We start from the raw sequence: 12,386 nt of genomic DNA, 5'->3' as shown, positions 1-12,386 counted from the left end.
AATTAATAAACTTAATTAAAAGATTTAAATAACTTAGGGTTTAAGAAATAACCAAAAGGAGAGAGAACAAGAAGCTGCCGGCGGACAAGGTGGTGCGGCGGCGTGAAGGTGGTCGCGGCTGTGCGGCGGCTAGCAGGTACAGTCGGCGGTGCGGTGGCGCGACTCGGTGTAGTGAGTGAAAGAAGAAAGCAAGGAAGAGGATTGTGGGGGCTAACTGGCGGGACAACAGCGCGACAGATAGGTTGGGCGGTGGCGCACGGCGGACGCCGGTCAGGGCAGTGCGGTGATTTCCGCGGCTGGTGGTGCGTGAGGTGGTTCTGGTTCGACGGCCAAGCAAAAACAAAAACAACCAAGTTCAGAGATTGAACAATGAACGAATTGAAAAACGAATGAGAGGAGAAGGAGAAGAAATATCGGGCGACGGAGGAGGAGTCCGACGGTGGTGAGGCGGTGGCGCGACGGCGGTTGAAGGGAGAAGAGAAAAACGGCAGTGAGGGAGGAGGGTTTGAGGTTTCACGTGATTGCAGGGGAGAGAAGGGGTTTTGCTTTTTTTGTGTTTTTTTTATTTTTGGTTTTTACGTGCAATTGAAATGAGTAAAGAGCTTTGGGCTTTATCATTTGGGCTTCACCCGATTGGGCTAGAATTAACATTTAGTCTTAGTATTTGCATTCAACACCGCTTATGATTGTTTTCTAAATTCCACCATGTTTTCGTAATTCAAATTCTTTTCAACATCGAATTCTTAAATTATTTTAATTTCATAAATCGTTGAAATATTTAAAATGTATAAAAATAAATATTCGTAAATTACATATTTATTTCTAAATTTCATAAAATTCTATTTAAATATAATTAACTATACGTTAAAATATATTAATAAAATGTATAAAATTACGGGGGATTACAGGTAGGATGCAGATCATATCTAACAGCTGATTTCATAAACCTAATGATTACCGCCTTGTTGTGATCATGAGGTACTTACTGAGAGAAAGATCTGATATGAATTGTAATTACCGGCTAGATATTAGACTATGAGGTAAGATATGGTCTTTATTTTCTTGTTTCATGAAAGGGTAAAGTTGCATCAGTTTGCATCTCTTAACACAGAGGAAGACATATTTTAATATGGAAAGAAGTATTGTGCAACCTGATGTCATCTCGTGATTTCCGAGTTACTAGGTTATTGATGCACTGCTGTTGTTGGCTGTACTATTCCGGATGCGGCTGCAGTTGTTTGTGTCGTACTTCGTTGGTTCTACAAATAACTATGTTCTGCTATAAATCTCCACAAGTCTCAAATTTTGTTCTTCTCAATTTGTGCTCTGTATATATTATATATGTGGTTGCCCATCTGTATATAAAATTATTGTTTCCATTTATATAAGATTCTTGCTTTTATATAAGATTACCATTTATATAAGGTTCTTGATTTTATGCATATTTGCTTTTTTAGTACCTATTGATTCCATCTCTATTAATAAGTATGTCAGTGGTTAAACTACGATAGGGCTATCTACTCTTTCGCGATGGGATTTTAGCCCATCGTAATTGGCCTTTTGCGACGGGATTTTGTCCCGTCATAATTGGCCTTTCGCGACGGAAAAAGGCAATTACGACGCCCCCTTTCTAGGACGGGCTCGCGACGGGAAATCCCGTCGTAAATGGTCTTTTATGACGGGTTTACGACGGGATTTCCCGTCGTTAATAGCCCCTTTTTTTTGTAGTGTGTAGGGGTTTTTTTTCGTACTCTTTTGTATCACAATAGAAAATAGGTGCAAAATTAGTAAAGTACAAGACCACCTAGAAATGGACTAGGAGGTGAAACCACATTGCCTAGAAGGACTAGGCAAGTAAAGTTGCGTAATTGATATTTCATAATTGAAAGTGCGGAATTGAAATTGCATAATTGAAAGTGCGGAATTGAAATTGCATAATTGAAAGTGCGGAATTGAAATTGCATAATTGAAAGTGCGATATTGAACTTGAATTTTAGCACATGAGATCCGAACGCCAAGCGAATCCTTAAGAATAAGTGCGCCCGACACGGATTCAAAGCAAAAATCTCTACTTTAGGTCAAGTTTCTCGACCTAAAGTGTCTTGGATTTTGAGTATAGAAACATTGAACTTGAAATATAGAACTTGAAATGTTGAACTTGTATATTAAAAATGGAGTCTTGAATCTTAAAGATTGAACCTTTTGATGTTGAAAAGGCTTCATCTTTAATTACTCCATATTTTGAAATGATCCTAGTTTAGGGAAGTGATTACAAACAACCCTAAACATCATTGAATCTTGAAATTTGGAAACTTGAACTTGTATATTGAAAAATGGAGTTTTGAATCTCAAAGCTTGAACCTATAAACATTAGAAAGGCCTCACCTTGATTACTCCATATTTTGAAGATGATTCTAGTTTAAGGAAGTGATTACAAACAACCTTAAACATCATTGAATCTTGAAGTTTTGAAACTTGAATCACATAAAGTGAGGATTTTGCAAAAGTTTATGATTGTTGTAAGTGACACTTTTAATAATAAAAGTGTCAACTTTACTAATCATTTTTGAAATAAAATCATGAAAACATTGTAGATTAGGTTGGGATTCGGAAATACCTAGTTAGGTTTTGGCTAGATTTCCTTTTAGAGCTCCCAATTGCTTAGAACTTGGAAATTGTATGAGATTTTTGGAGAGAAGTTTGTATTTTGATTTGAGTGGCAATTTTTGTATTACGACGTTGTGTTTTTGATTTTCCCTCCCTCAATGCTCAGAACTAGGGGTATAAATAGGAGGATTTGCTGCTAAACGCCAGCTGACGCCAGCGCCAAGCGCAGCTGCCAGCGCCTAGCGCTGCTGACATGGCCAAAAGCTGCCAAACAAGGACGAATATGCCATCCTTGTGTTTTGGCTTGTAATGGTGTACCTTCGTACGAAATGTACGAAGTTGGCACGTAGTGTTTTCTTGATGATTAAGGCTTGGTTTGCGTCTAAAAACAAGCCATTTCGGGTTTTTGAATTCGGTTTTACGGGACGAGGCCCGGCTTGCTCGGTTTTGTGGGTCGGCGCCCGGATTGGGATTGCTTAGTGTCATTTCGACTGGAAAGGGTCTTGTAAAACCAATGGGATATTCCATTGGGCGAGATTGTACTTGGATTTTGGAATTGATTTTTGGAATTTGTATTTTGTATCGAGTCCCGGAATGGGAACGGTCTCGGGTATTGGACTTTGGCTCTTGGATTTTGGAATGTGTTCTTAGAAATTGGTACTTCCGCACGGAGTTGTTCCAACCAGCTAAAAAGGATAATGGTATCGTCATCATCCCAATGGGGAGACACGATTTAGGTGTCTACAGAAGCCCACACTTTGATTGAGCGTCCGGTTAGGAAAGCGCAAGTCAAAGTTTTCGAATCGAGACGGAGAATGATCAAGATGTTCTGCAATTGAGACCATTCTTTGTACGCCGGTACCTGCACAAAACAGGCGTTAGAAAAAGGACAGAGTCTACCTCGGTTCGGTTATGACGACTCTGATTTGTACTTGTACTGCATTTCCGCCTTTGGTTTAGGACGGAGCTTGGCATCGAAAATTTTGAATCTCGAATTTTTGAATCTTGAATCTTGAATTTTGAATACCCGGAATTGATCCGCTGGGGATGTGCTTCACTGGGGAGAAGAGCTTTTTATTGGCCCTTGAGATTTTGAAATTTTGGCTGACTTTCCTGGAGCTTGGGTCCGTTTGGAGTCGAACGCCTGAATTGTTGTATTTTTTGGACTTCGTATTCTTGAAATATTCATCTATTGGTGCTTGGAGACACAGGTGTATACCCGTAATTTCGAAAAGTAGCATGACTTGATGTTTGATGCCTGGTGTAGAAAACCGTAGCAGCAAAGGACGTGCAATCAGCACGCAGGACCGTGCGCTGAAGATTCCGCGCATGGAGCAAGGCTGCGCCCAACATAGAGCTCGGCGTTCAGCGCGGGGCTGGGCTATAAAAGCCCCCCTTGCCGTGCCATTTGAAGAGCTCAAGCTTGCGTTCTTTTGCTTTTCCTCTCAAAGTTCAAATACTCTCACTTGATCTTTGTTGTTCTTGCCTTGTCCATGTAAGTATTTAATGTTTTGCTTATGAAATAAACTCTAGGATTGCATGTAGTTTTGATTTTTGTACCTTGAAATGTTTGTTGATATGAGGCTTGCATGATAGTAGGCTTCTTGAATCTTGTAGAAAATTGTTTGATAGCCACTTGAACTTGAACTGTTGGAACTTTGTAGATTTGAACTTCTGTAGAAATCTCGAATTTTGAAAATTTTGAACTTTGTACTTGGCACTTGTAGATAGTGGCCTCATTGGAGACCTTGTTAGGTCTTGTAGGAGAGTAGGCTAGCATGCCTAAATGTTGTTTGTAGAATTCGCATTCCTGCTTCGGCATGGGTAGCCTAGGCGTTGGTGTAGAACTTGTATTTCTGCTTCGGCATGGATAGCCTAGGCGTTGATGTAGAACTTGTATTCCTGCTTCAGCATGGATAGCCTAGGCATTGGTGTAGAACTTGTATTACTACTTCGGCATGGATAGCCTAGGCGTTGGTGTAGAACTTGTATTCCTGCTTCGGCACGGATAGCTAGGCGTTGGTGTAGAACTTGTATGTTTGAGTAGAGGTCCATGGCTGAGTCTGTACTGCCACTGGGGATTTTTTGAATTTTAACTTTGTACGGGCTAGTATAGGATAGCCCCCAATCTTGAATTTTGATTTTTTGTACGGGCTAGTATAGGATAGCCCCCAATCTTGAATTTTGATGTTTTGTATTTCGAATGACTTAGTATGCCTCGTCACACCCGGAGAAAGCTTGACGAATGTTCGGTGGTTCGAACTGCCATGTGTGAGGGGGTCGAAAAAGCGCGAGGCTAATGCGTGACCTTGTCCCTCGTGGGTGTGACGATTCTTTTTATTCAATCAAGTGTAATTGGATTTCCTGTGAGTATACACCCAATTGACTAGTAATATAGGAGTCGCCATTCAGTTTTTAACGACAATGAGAAAAACTGACAAAACCCGGTTATCGTGACATAAAGGGAGTGCAATTATGTTTGACCACGACGGCCGTAGGTTCCCTTGTGATCCCTGGTGTGGGGATCTCTCAATATACACCCGCAAGGTAGAGATTGAGGGTTCGGGGGACTGTAACTACCGAGAGGAGTAATTCGCTCGTCGATAACTCCAGAGGCAGGATATCCTTACTAGCTCAGCATAAATAATTGAAGGGACATGCGTTAACTATTAAACTAATCTGAGTTGATTTTAGCAATATGCAACATATAATACTAATTTGATCGTGATTATCTGATTTAAATGGCATTAAGGGACCTAGCATGATAATCCGATTTCCCAAAAATATTATATTTGTTAGGCGTGATAGAACAATCAGATTAGGTTAGTTTAACAGTTCATAAAAAGGGCGAGGAAAGCAGTTAAATCATCGAAAAGGGACACATTACGACGCACCCTTGAGAGGTGCGTCACGGTTCTCAGAAAACTAACCACTTTGACTTTGCTATTTCTCCTTTTTATTTAATGAATCTCAATTATGGGACAGGATACGTTCTTTTCGATTTATGGATCGATTGCGACAGAACGCGTGAACAGTTTCGCAGCGAGAGGCTTAGGCTAAGGGTTGAGTCAATGCTCAGAATATAATTATGTGTTGTTGTGTGTTCTTTCACGTCGAAACTAGGGGCCTATTTATAGGGAAGAGTTCGTGGAAAGATAGAATTGCAGAGTTCTAATCCACAAAAAATTAGGAAAAGAGACGTACCCAGGTATTTTCAGCGCCCAGGCCCGGGCGCCGAAGATTTCGGCGCCCAGAGCCAGGCGTTGAAAATAGGGTCTGGGCAGTTTTGTTTAGTCAGATTCGGATTCCTAAAATCCGTAGAGTTTGAGATTAATTCGAGTCTTTTAGCGCGTATCAATTTTATGACGGAATGCGTCTGGGCCCGTTACGAACTCTAGGTTCGTTAGGATTTTAATTAATACGTGACTCCTATTTCCGAATCCTATTAGGAATAGGATTCTCGCGGTTTTCTATCTCATTTAGGATTTATGTTGGAATACAACACCTAATTCTGACAGGTTTCTATCTTTTATGATTTGCCACTTTTAGACGCTACCTTTTACGGCAGTTACTATTTTTAGCAGGTTTTCATAAATAGCAGGTTTCGGGTGAAATGAAATGGGGAATCGAGATTCGTTTATTTTATAGGAGATGCGTTGTCAAGTGGAGTTTTTATGCTTTCATCATCGAACCTTTCCCTTTCGGGAATGGGGACAAAAGTAGGTGTCTACAGTTAGCCCCCACTTTGACTGAGTCTTGGAGTAAGACGATGGTCAAAGTATTAGACGGAGTGCGTCACACAAGCCATGGTGTATGTGACCTGTTTTGCGAGGGTCTCATGAGCCCCCGAGTGATAACATTTGACTTAAGGGTCATCACTTGAAGTGCCGACACATACGTGTCATTGGGATTTGTCAACTGATAGTATAGAAACTTCCTCACTTTGTCATTGGAAGAATCTAAAGGTGCGTAGAAACTCCCTCACTTTGTCATTGGAAGAATCTAAAGGTGCGTAGAAACTCCCTCACTTTGTCATTGGGAGTAGCTACAGATGTTTTTGAAATTAAAGCTGTAAAGTGTAATTGGGCCTGGCCAAGCCCAATCACGAGGTAAAACGTTTTTAAAGATTCTCATTTTCAGGGCTTGCTAAATGAGAAAACCCCCTTGTTTTTATAGGACGTAAAACGAAGGAAAATCCAGCACATCGTTCTTTTTTGGAAAAACGGAAAACCAATCCTTTAATTTTTGGAAAAAGGGAAAACCAATCCTTTAATTTTTGGAAAAAGGGAAAACCAATCCTTTAATTTTTGGAAAAAGGGAAAACCAATCCTTTAATTTTTGGAAAAAGGGAAAACCGAAAAAGTTATCGCTGCAGCGACTAAGGACCTGCACGGTTAGTGACGCAGACCCCGCTCGCTGAAGGTGGGCGAGCCTTTCCGCTGAGGGTGGACGCCCCGTCCGATAGAAGTGGACGAATCTGTTTTGATGTTTTGAAAATAAGGACCTACGCGGTTTGTGACGTAGACCCCGCCGGCTGAAGATGGCGAACCTGTCCGCTGAGGGTGGACTGCCCCGTCCGATAGAAGTGGACGAATCTGTTTTGAAATTTTATTTTATTTTATTTTTTTTTTTTGAAAATAAGGACCTACGTGGTTTGCGCCGTAGACCCCGCCGGCTGAAGATGGCGAGCCTATTTTAAATTTGATGATTTTATTTCTTTCGAAAACTGAGGACCTGCGCGGCTAGTGACGCAGACCCCGCCCGCTGAGGGTGGGCGAGCCCATTTTGAATTTCTTATTTTGCCTATGTAGAAGGGCTTTTGTGATTACAACCTGTTGGTGGGTCGTAATATTTCCTGATTAGATGTGTCCTATACGTGGGTCAACACTGTGTATGTTTTTGTTTAACAATATTTTTTTTTGAGATATCCAAACATGATATGGTGTGTGGCGCAGTCTGGGAATGTGATTTTGATTGCGCGCTCCTTGTCGGAGTCCATTTTTTGCGAGCCCCCAAGCGTTGGGGCTCGTCGGTTGTTTTTTTGCATCTTGTAATCATGTTTGGGGTCACGCTCGTATGTGCGAGCGACCTCCTATAGTAGTGTGCTATTTTAGCGAAGCCGTGGAGTGCGACTTTAGTTTTTAGGTGACATCCGGTTTTGGCTTGGCCCGGATTATCCCTTTGACAGACATACTTTTTCTATTTGGAAAACCAATGACTTGACGACACATATTTTTGGTGTTTCGATGAATGACCATGATATTTAACTTGCTTTTTTTTTTTTTGAAAAGTGTACATGAGCGTTTTCTGAGACGAGTCTAAGTTTCGACCAAGTTTTAATGTTATTATTTTTTGCTTATTTGGGAGCTAAAGGTGCTTTGGGCTTGATCTTACTTGCAATAGGGCCTCGTGTTTTAGTAACACGGTCTTAAGTCCTTTCCTATTCCGTGTTTTGTGAAATCTGGGCCTTGGGCTGCATTTTCAGCGCCCAAGCTCAGGCGTTAAACATTTCGGCGCCCAGGGGTGGGCGCTGAAAGTTCTTTCCTGGTAATATTTGATTTTCGGATTTCTAAACACGTTTCCGAATGGGATCAGGATGTTATTGGGTGCGTTCAGCTATATATAGGGGCTAGATACGTCCTTATTTTCCACCACTCTCAAATTCTTTCTCTCTTTTTGTTGTGCTCTAATTATTTACTGCTTTTTCCATGTCGATCCCTACTTTCTCACTCCAACGGACTGTTAGGCGTTGGCTGCGAGCCCTTACTCCCACAGAAAAAGCTTTGTTAAAAGAATATCACTTAGAGGCACTTTTAGGTTTACAACAAATTAATATTGATTATAATTTTCTGCATGCTGCCCTAAGCTTTTGGGACTCCGACCATCATGTTTTTTCCTTTCGGGGCAATGAAATATGTCATTTGCCTGATGAATTTGCTGCGATCCTTGGTTATCCTACTAATGCTACTCCTGTTACCCCTGACACTATTGAAGAGGGTAAAACAACCATAAGGGCTTTCCTAGGTCTAGATGATAACATGTTTGCTGAAATTGTTGTAGATGACAAGGTTAACTTGGCGAAACTTGTAAAACATCACTTTAGGCCTAGTAAGAATATGACTGAACAAAAATTGAACATTCGAGCCCTTGTATTTTGCTTGCTGAATCATTACTTGCTGTCGAATAATAATGGTGAGTTCGGTGACATAAGGTTGATCCCCTTGATTAGCCAGATGGAAAGTTGCTATTCTATTATGCCGTTGGTTGTTGCTAAGACTTTGCTGAGTGCGGATGAACTGAAGAAGGGCGCCAAATCTGAATATTTTAAGGGGAGTCCCCTATTGCTGCAGGTAATCGATCTTTTCCTTGCGCACATGTATTTTTTTTGCACATATTTCTTTCTGCCTGGGGCTGAGTTTCAGCGCCCAGGGCTGGGCGCTGGAATAATCGGCGCCTGGTCATGGGCGTTGAAACTGCGCCCCAGGAACCCTTTTTTCTTTCTTTTCATTCTTTTGATTCGATACCTGTTTTTGCAGATTTGGCTTGCGGAACGGCTTAGAGTTTTGGAAGCTCCTGCCGATCCTAAACATTATCGCCCTATAGCTTTGGGTAACCGAAAATACTTGCACCAAGGCCAGGACGAGGCCGAATGTACCTCTTTTTTTACTTATGGCATTTGTTCTATTAAGTGGGTGGTACCATGGTGGGGTTTGACTACTATGACAGGGGGGTCTGATGTATCGGTTTATGTTTCTTTGTTGGGGCTATCTCGTCCCATTTATATTTTCCCTTACCGAGTCATGCGTCAATATGGTTTAAGGCAGACTATCCCCTTTTCTGATACGGTGCCACCTAAGGTAGCGGCCTTTTCACAAACACGGGTCTTAGCGTGGGCTAGGTATTATGATGGTCTCCCGCGTTGGGCCGTAGCTACAAATGGGTTTGTGGGTCTTTCTGAAAACTATAAGTTGTGGATGAGTTCCGATGATAAAGATGTGAGGACCGAGGCTCGTAATGGGGAGCCGGCTGAGCTTTTAATATATTGTATTCGTGTTAAGTATGAGGGTCCTGATTCTGCCAGACCTCGTACCTATAGTTTTAAGACTGTGAAAGCTCGTCCTGATCGAAAGCGAAAGGAAGTTCTTCCCCGTTCCAGTGTCAGGCCTAAAAAGATGCCTAACATGAAGGGGCCTGCTGTTGTTAAAAGAAATGCAAGCTCTCGCGGAGATCGTCGCCGGAATAATGTATGGGTTAGGAAGGCTCAGCCGCCTGTAGAAACAGTGGCTAGTCCAGTTGATGATAGTAATCCTTCTCCCACCATTGCCTGTGCCTTCGAGGCTGAGCGGGCTATAATCGAGAATGTTTCTGAAGCCTTGACATCTTTGGAAGTTAGTGTCCAGGAGCCAATTCTTATGGAGATTGATATTGGGGCTGCGCAGAAGACTATGGGGGTGGATCCTGCGAACATTGCTCTCTACAAGACTTTATTTGATGATCCGGAAGAACTAGAGTAGTGTAGTTCTTGCTAGGGTGTAGGTGCCCTTTTATTTATTTCAGTTGTGTTTGTTTTTATTCCTAGCACTTTGTTTTCCTTCTTATTATATTTTAATAAAGGCGTATTTTTAGTTTCCATTCGATTTTGTTTCTCCTCTTTTATATGTCTAACACTTTTTTTTTCACAAAGAATATAATTTTTTTTATTATTATTTGGACCGAATCCTTGGTAAGGATTGCCTACGTATCTTGTTAGAATCAGGTCGCGCGTAGTTCTAGCTTTAGAATAAGTTCTAGTATGTCGGATTTCGGTAGATATGTCCTGAAGTGGAAACATATTACTTAATTGGTCAAATGAGTGAAGTATTTGCCATTATTTTCATCTGCCGTTTTTTTTGCAAAATTCGACTAACGTATAGCTAGCGTAAAATTCGACTAACGTATAGCTATATTCTTGGTGAACCTACTTGGATACGTACTGTACCCCCCAAGTGTTCGTTATTTTTCCGTTGTATGCGGATAAAATGACGAGCACTTTCAAAAAGAAAACTTTTGGCAGGCAGAGAGTTTCAACGCATCCGTTCTCGACCTCTTCTAGTCTTCACCCATCCGTTCTCGACCTCTTCTAGTGTTGATGCAGGAGAGATTAACCGGGTTGGATCGAAACCTTCATCTTGTAAAGCTAGGGTAGTCATCACAGTCTCGTCCTCCATAGGCCTTGATTCGTTAAACAATGTCCACAGAGCCTGGTTGTCCAATATTTCAGCTGTTTTAGTCTTGGTGAGGTGGGGTGCCTTATCTAAGGTGTGGCAGTCATGGAAATTTTTTAAATCCGGGTTTTAGCAAGCCATCCTGAACGAAGGGTTCAGGAAAATCACAGCATGGGTGTTCTTCTCCTTCCCGAATGAACATCCCGTTAAGGGTCCTTTGATATGGGGGAAGGAGGGTGGTTTGTTTGGTTTTGTTAAGGCGTAGCCTGGATAGGCGGTCAGCAATATCTTCCTTCGTTGGTTCATAACCTAAGCCAAAGGGAGTAGATTTGTCGGGAAAAGGATGGAATGTGCATTCCTTCTTCCTTATGCCCAATGGGGTTCCTGGAAAATAGCCTTGAGCTAACAGCATTCTAGGGATGACTCGGGATGCATGCGGGTCTAGGAATGCTGGATCATAATCTTCGATGAACTGGATTGTTTCTTCCATTTGAAACCCATAAAGGTCGTCTGCAGTTTCGGCCGTTCCAACCATAGTACAACTGACGTCGAGAGGAGGGGCGCGGATTTCTAGTATTACCCCGTTATGGTTAAGTTTAACCATTTGGTGCAAGGTTGAAGCCACACCTCCTAAGTCATGGAGCCAAGGTCGCCCCAAGAGGAGGTTGAAAGTGGGCTTGATGTCGATAATTTGAAACTCCGTGGTGCGTGCCACAGGCCCGGATTGTATGGTAAGGTTGATTTTTCCCAATACAGGCCTTCGGGAGTTATCATAAGCTCGTACCCCTTGCGTGGAGGTTTGGAAATCATCGTTTCCTAGCCCCAAGCAATGGGCGGTTCGCAATGGGCAGACATTAACCGCCGAACCATTATCTACGAGCGCTAGGGGGATGTTTTGTCCTTTGCATCCAACCACTAGGTAAAGGGCTTTATTGTGAGCACCCCCCTCTTTGGGTAAGTCTTTATCAGTGAAAACTATGGCATTTTCTCCGGCATCTCTCGTGACATGGCTAACCAATGAGTCAGGTGTAATATCTCTAGGTACTGAGATGAGGTCAAGTGAGCGAATAAGCTTTTCGCGATGTTCCTTTGAAGTACACATAAGATCCCAGATGGTAATCTCAGCCTTGGTTCTTTTTAGTTGTTTCAGGAGAGGATTTTCAATGACTTCCGCGACGGTGGCGTGCCGTCCATTCTCAGGAGTTAGCCTAACCGGGACATCGTCCATGGGAGGTGGGTGAATATCCGGTTGGTATACCCTTCAGGATCGGGTGAGGTTGTCGACCTCGGGCTCCTGAGGGGTGGTGTCAATGAGAGCATACCCGGGCCAAGTTTCAGTGAAGAGGTCATGGCCCGAGACTTGAGATAGGTAAATATCTTCAGCATCATCGTTCCACACACCACACACTTCCCTCTCGATTCGATCCATAGGTACCACAGCGAGTGGTGCACCTTGAGGTGTAATATACACCGTGGGGTCGAAATTCTCTGGTTGGTCGAGAGAGATGTGACAAGAGCCGAGTGGGCTCTTGTTGTTGTTGGGTTTGCCAACGTTAGGGAGAGGTATTACTTCAT

The sequence above is a fragment of the Spinacia oleracea genome, chromosome 4 (assembly GCF_020520425.1).
Source record: "Spinacia oleracea cultivar Varoflay chromosome 4, BTI_SOV_V1, whole genome shotgun sequence".
NCBI lineage: Eukaryota > Viridiplantae > Streptophyta > Magnoliopsida > Caryophyllales > Amaranthaceae > Spinacia > Spinacia oleracea.
The sequence above is the reverse complement of the archived record's forward strand: the minus strand, read 5'-3'. Positions refer to the sequence as shown.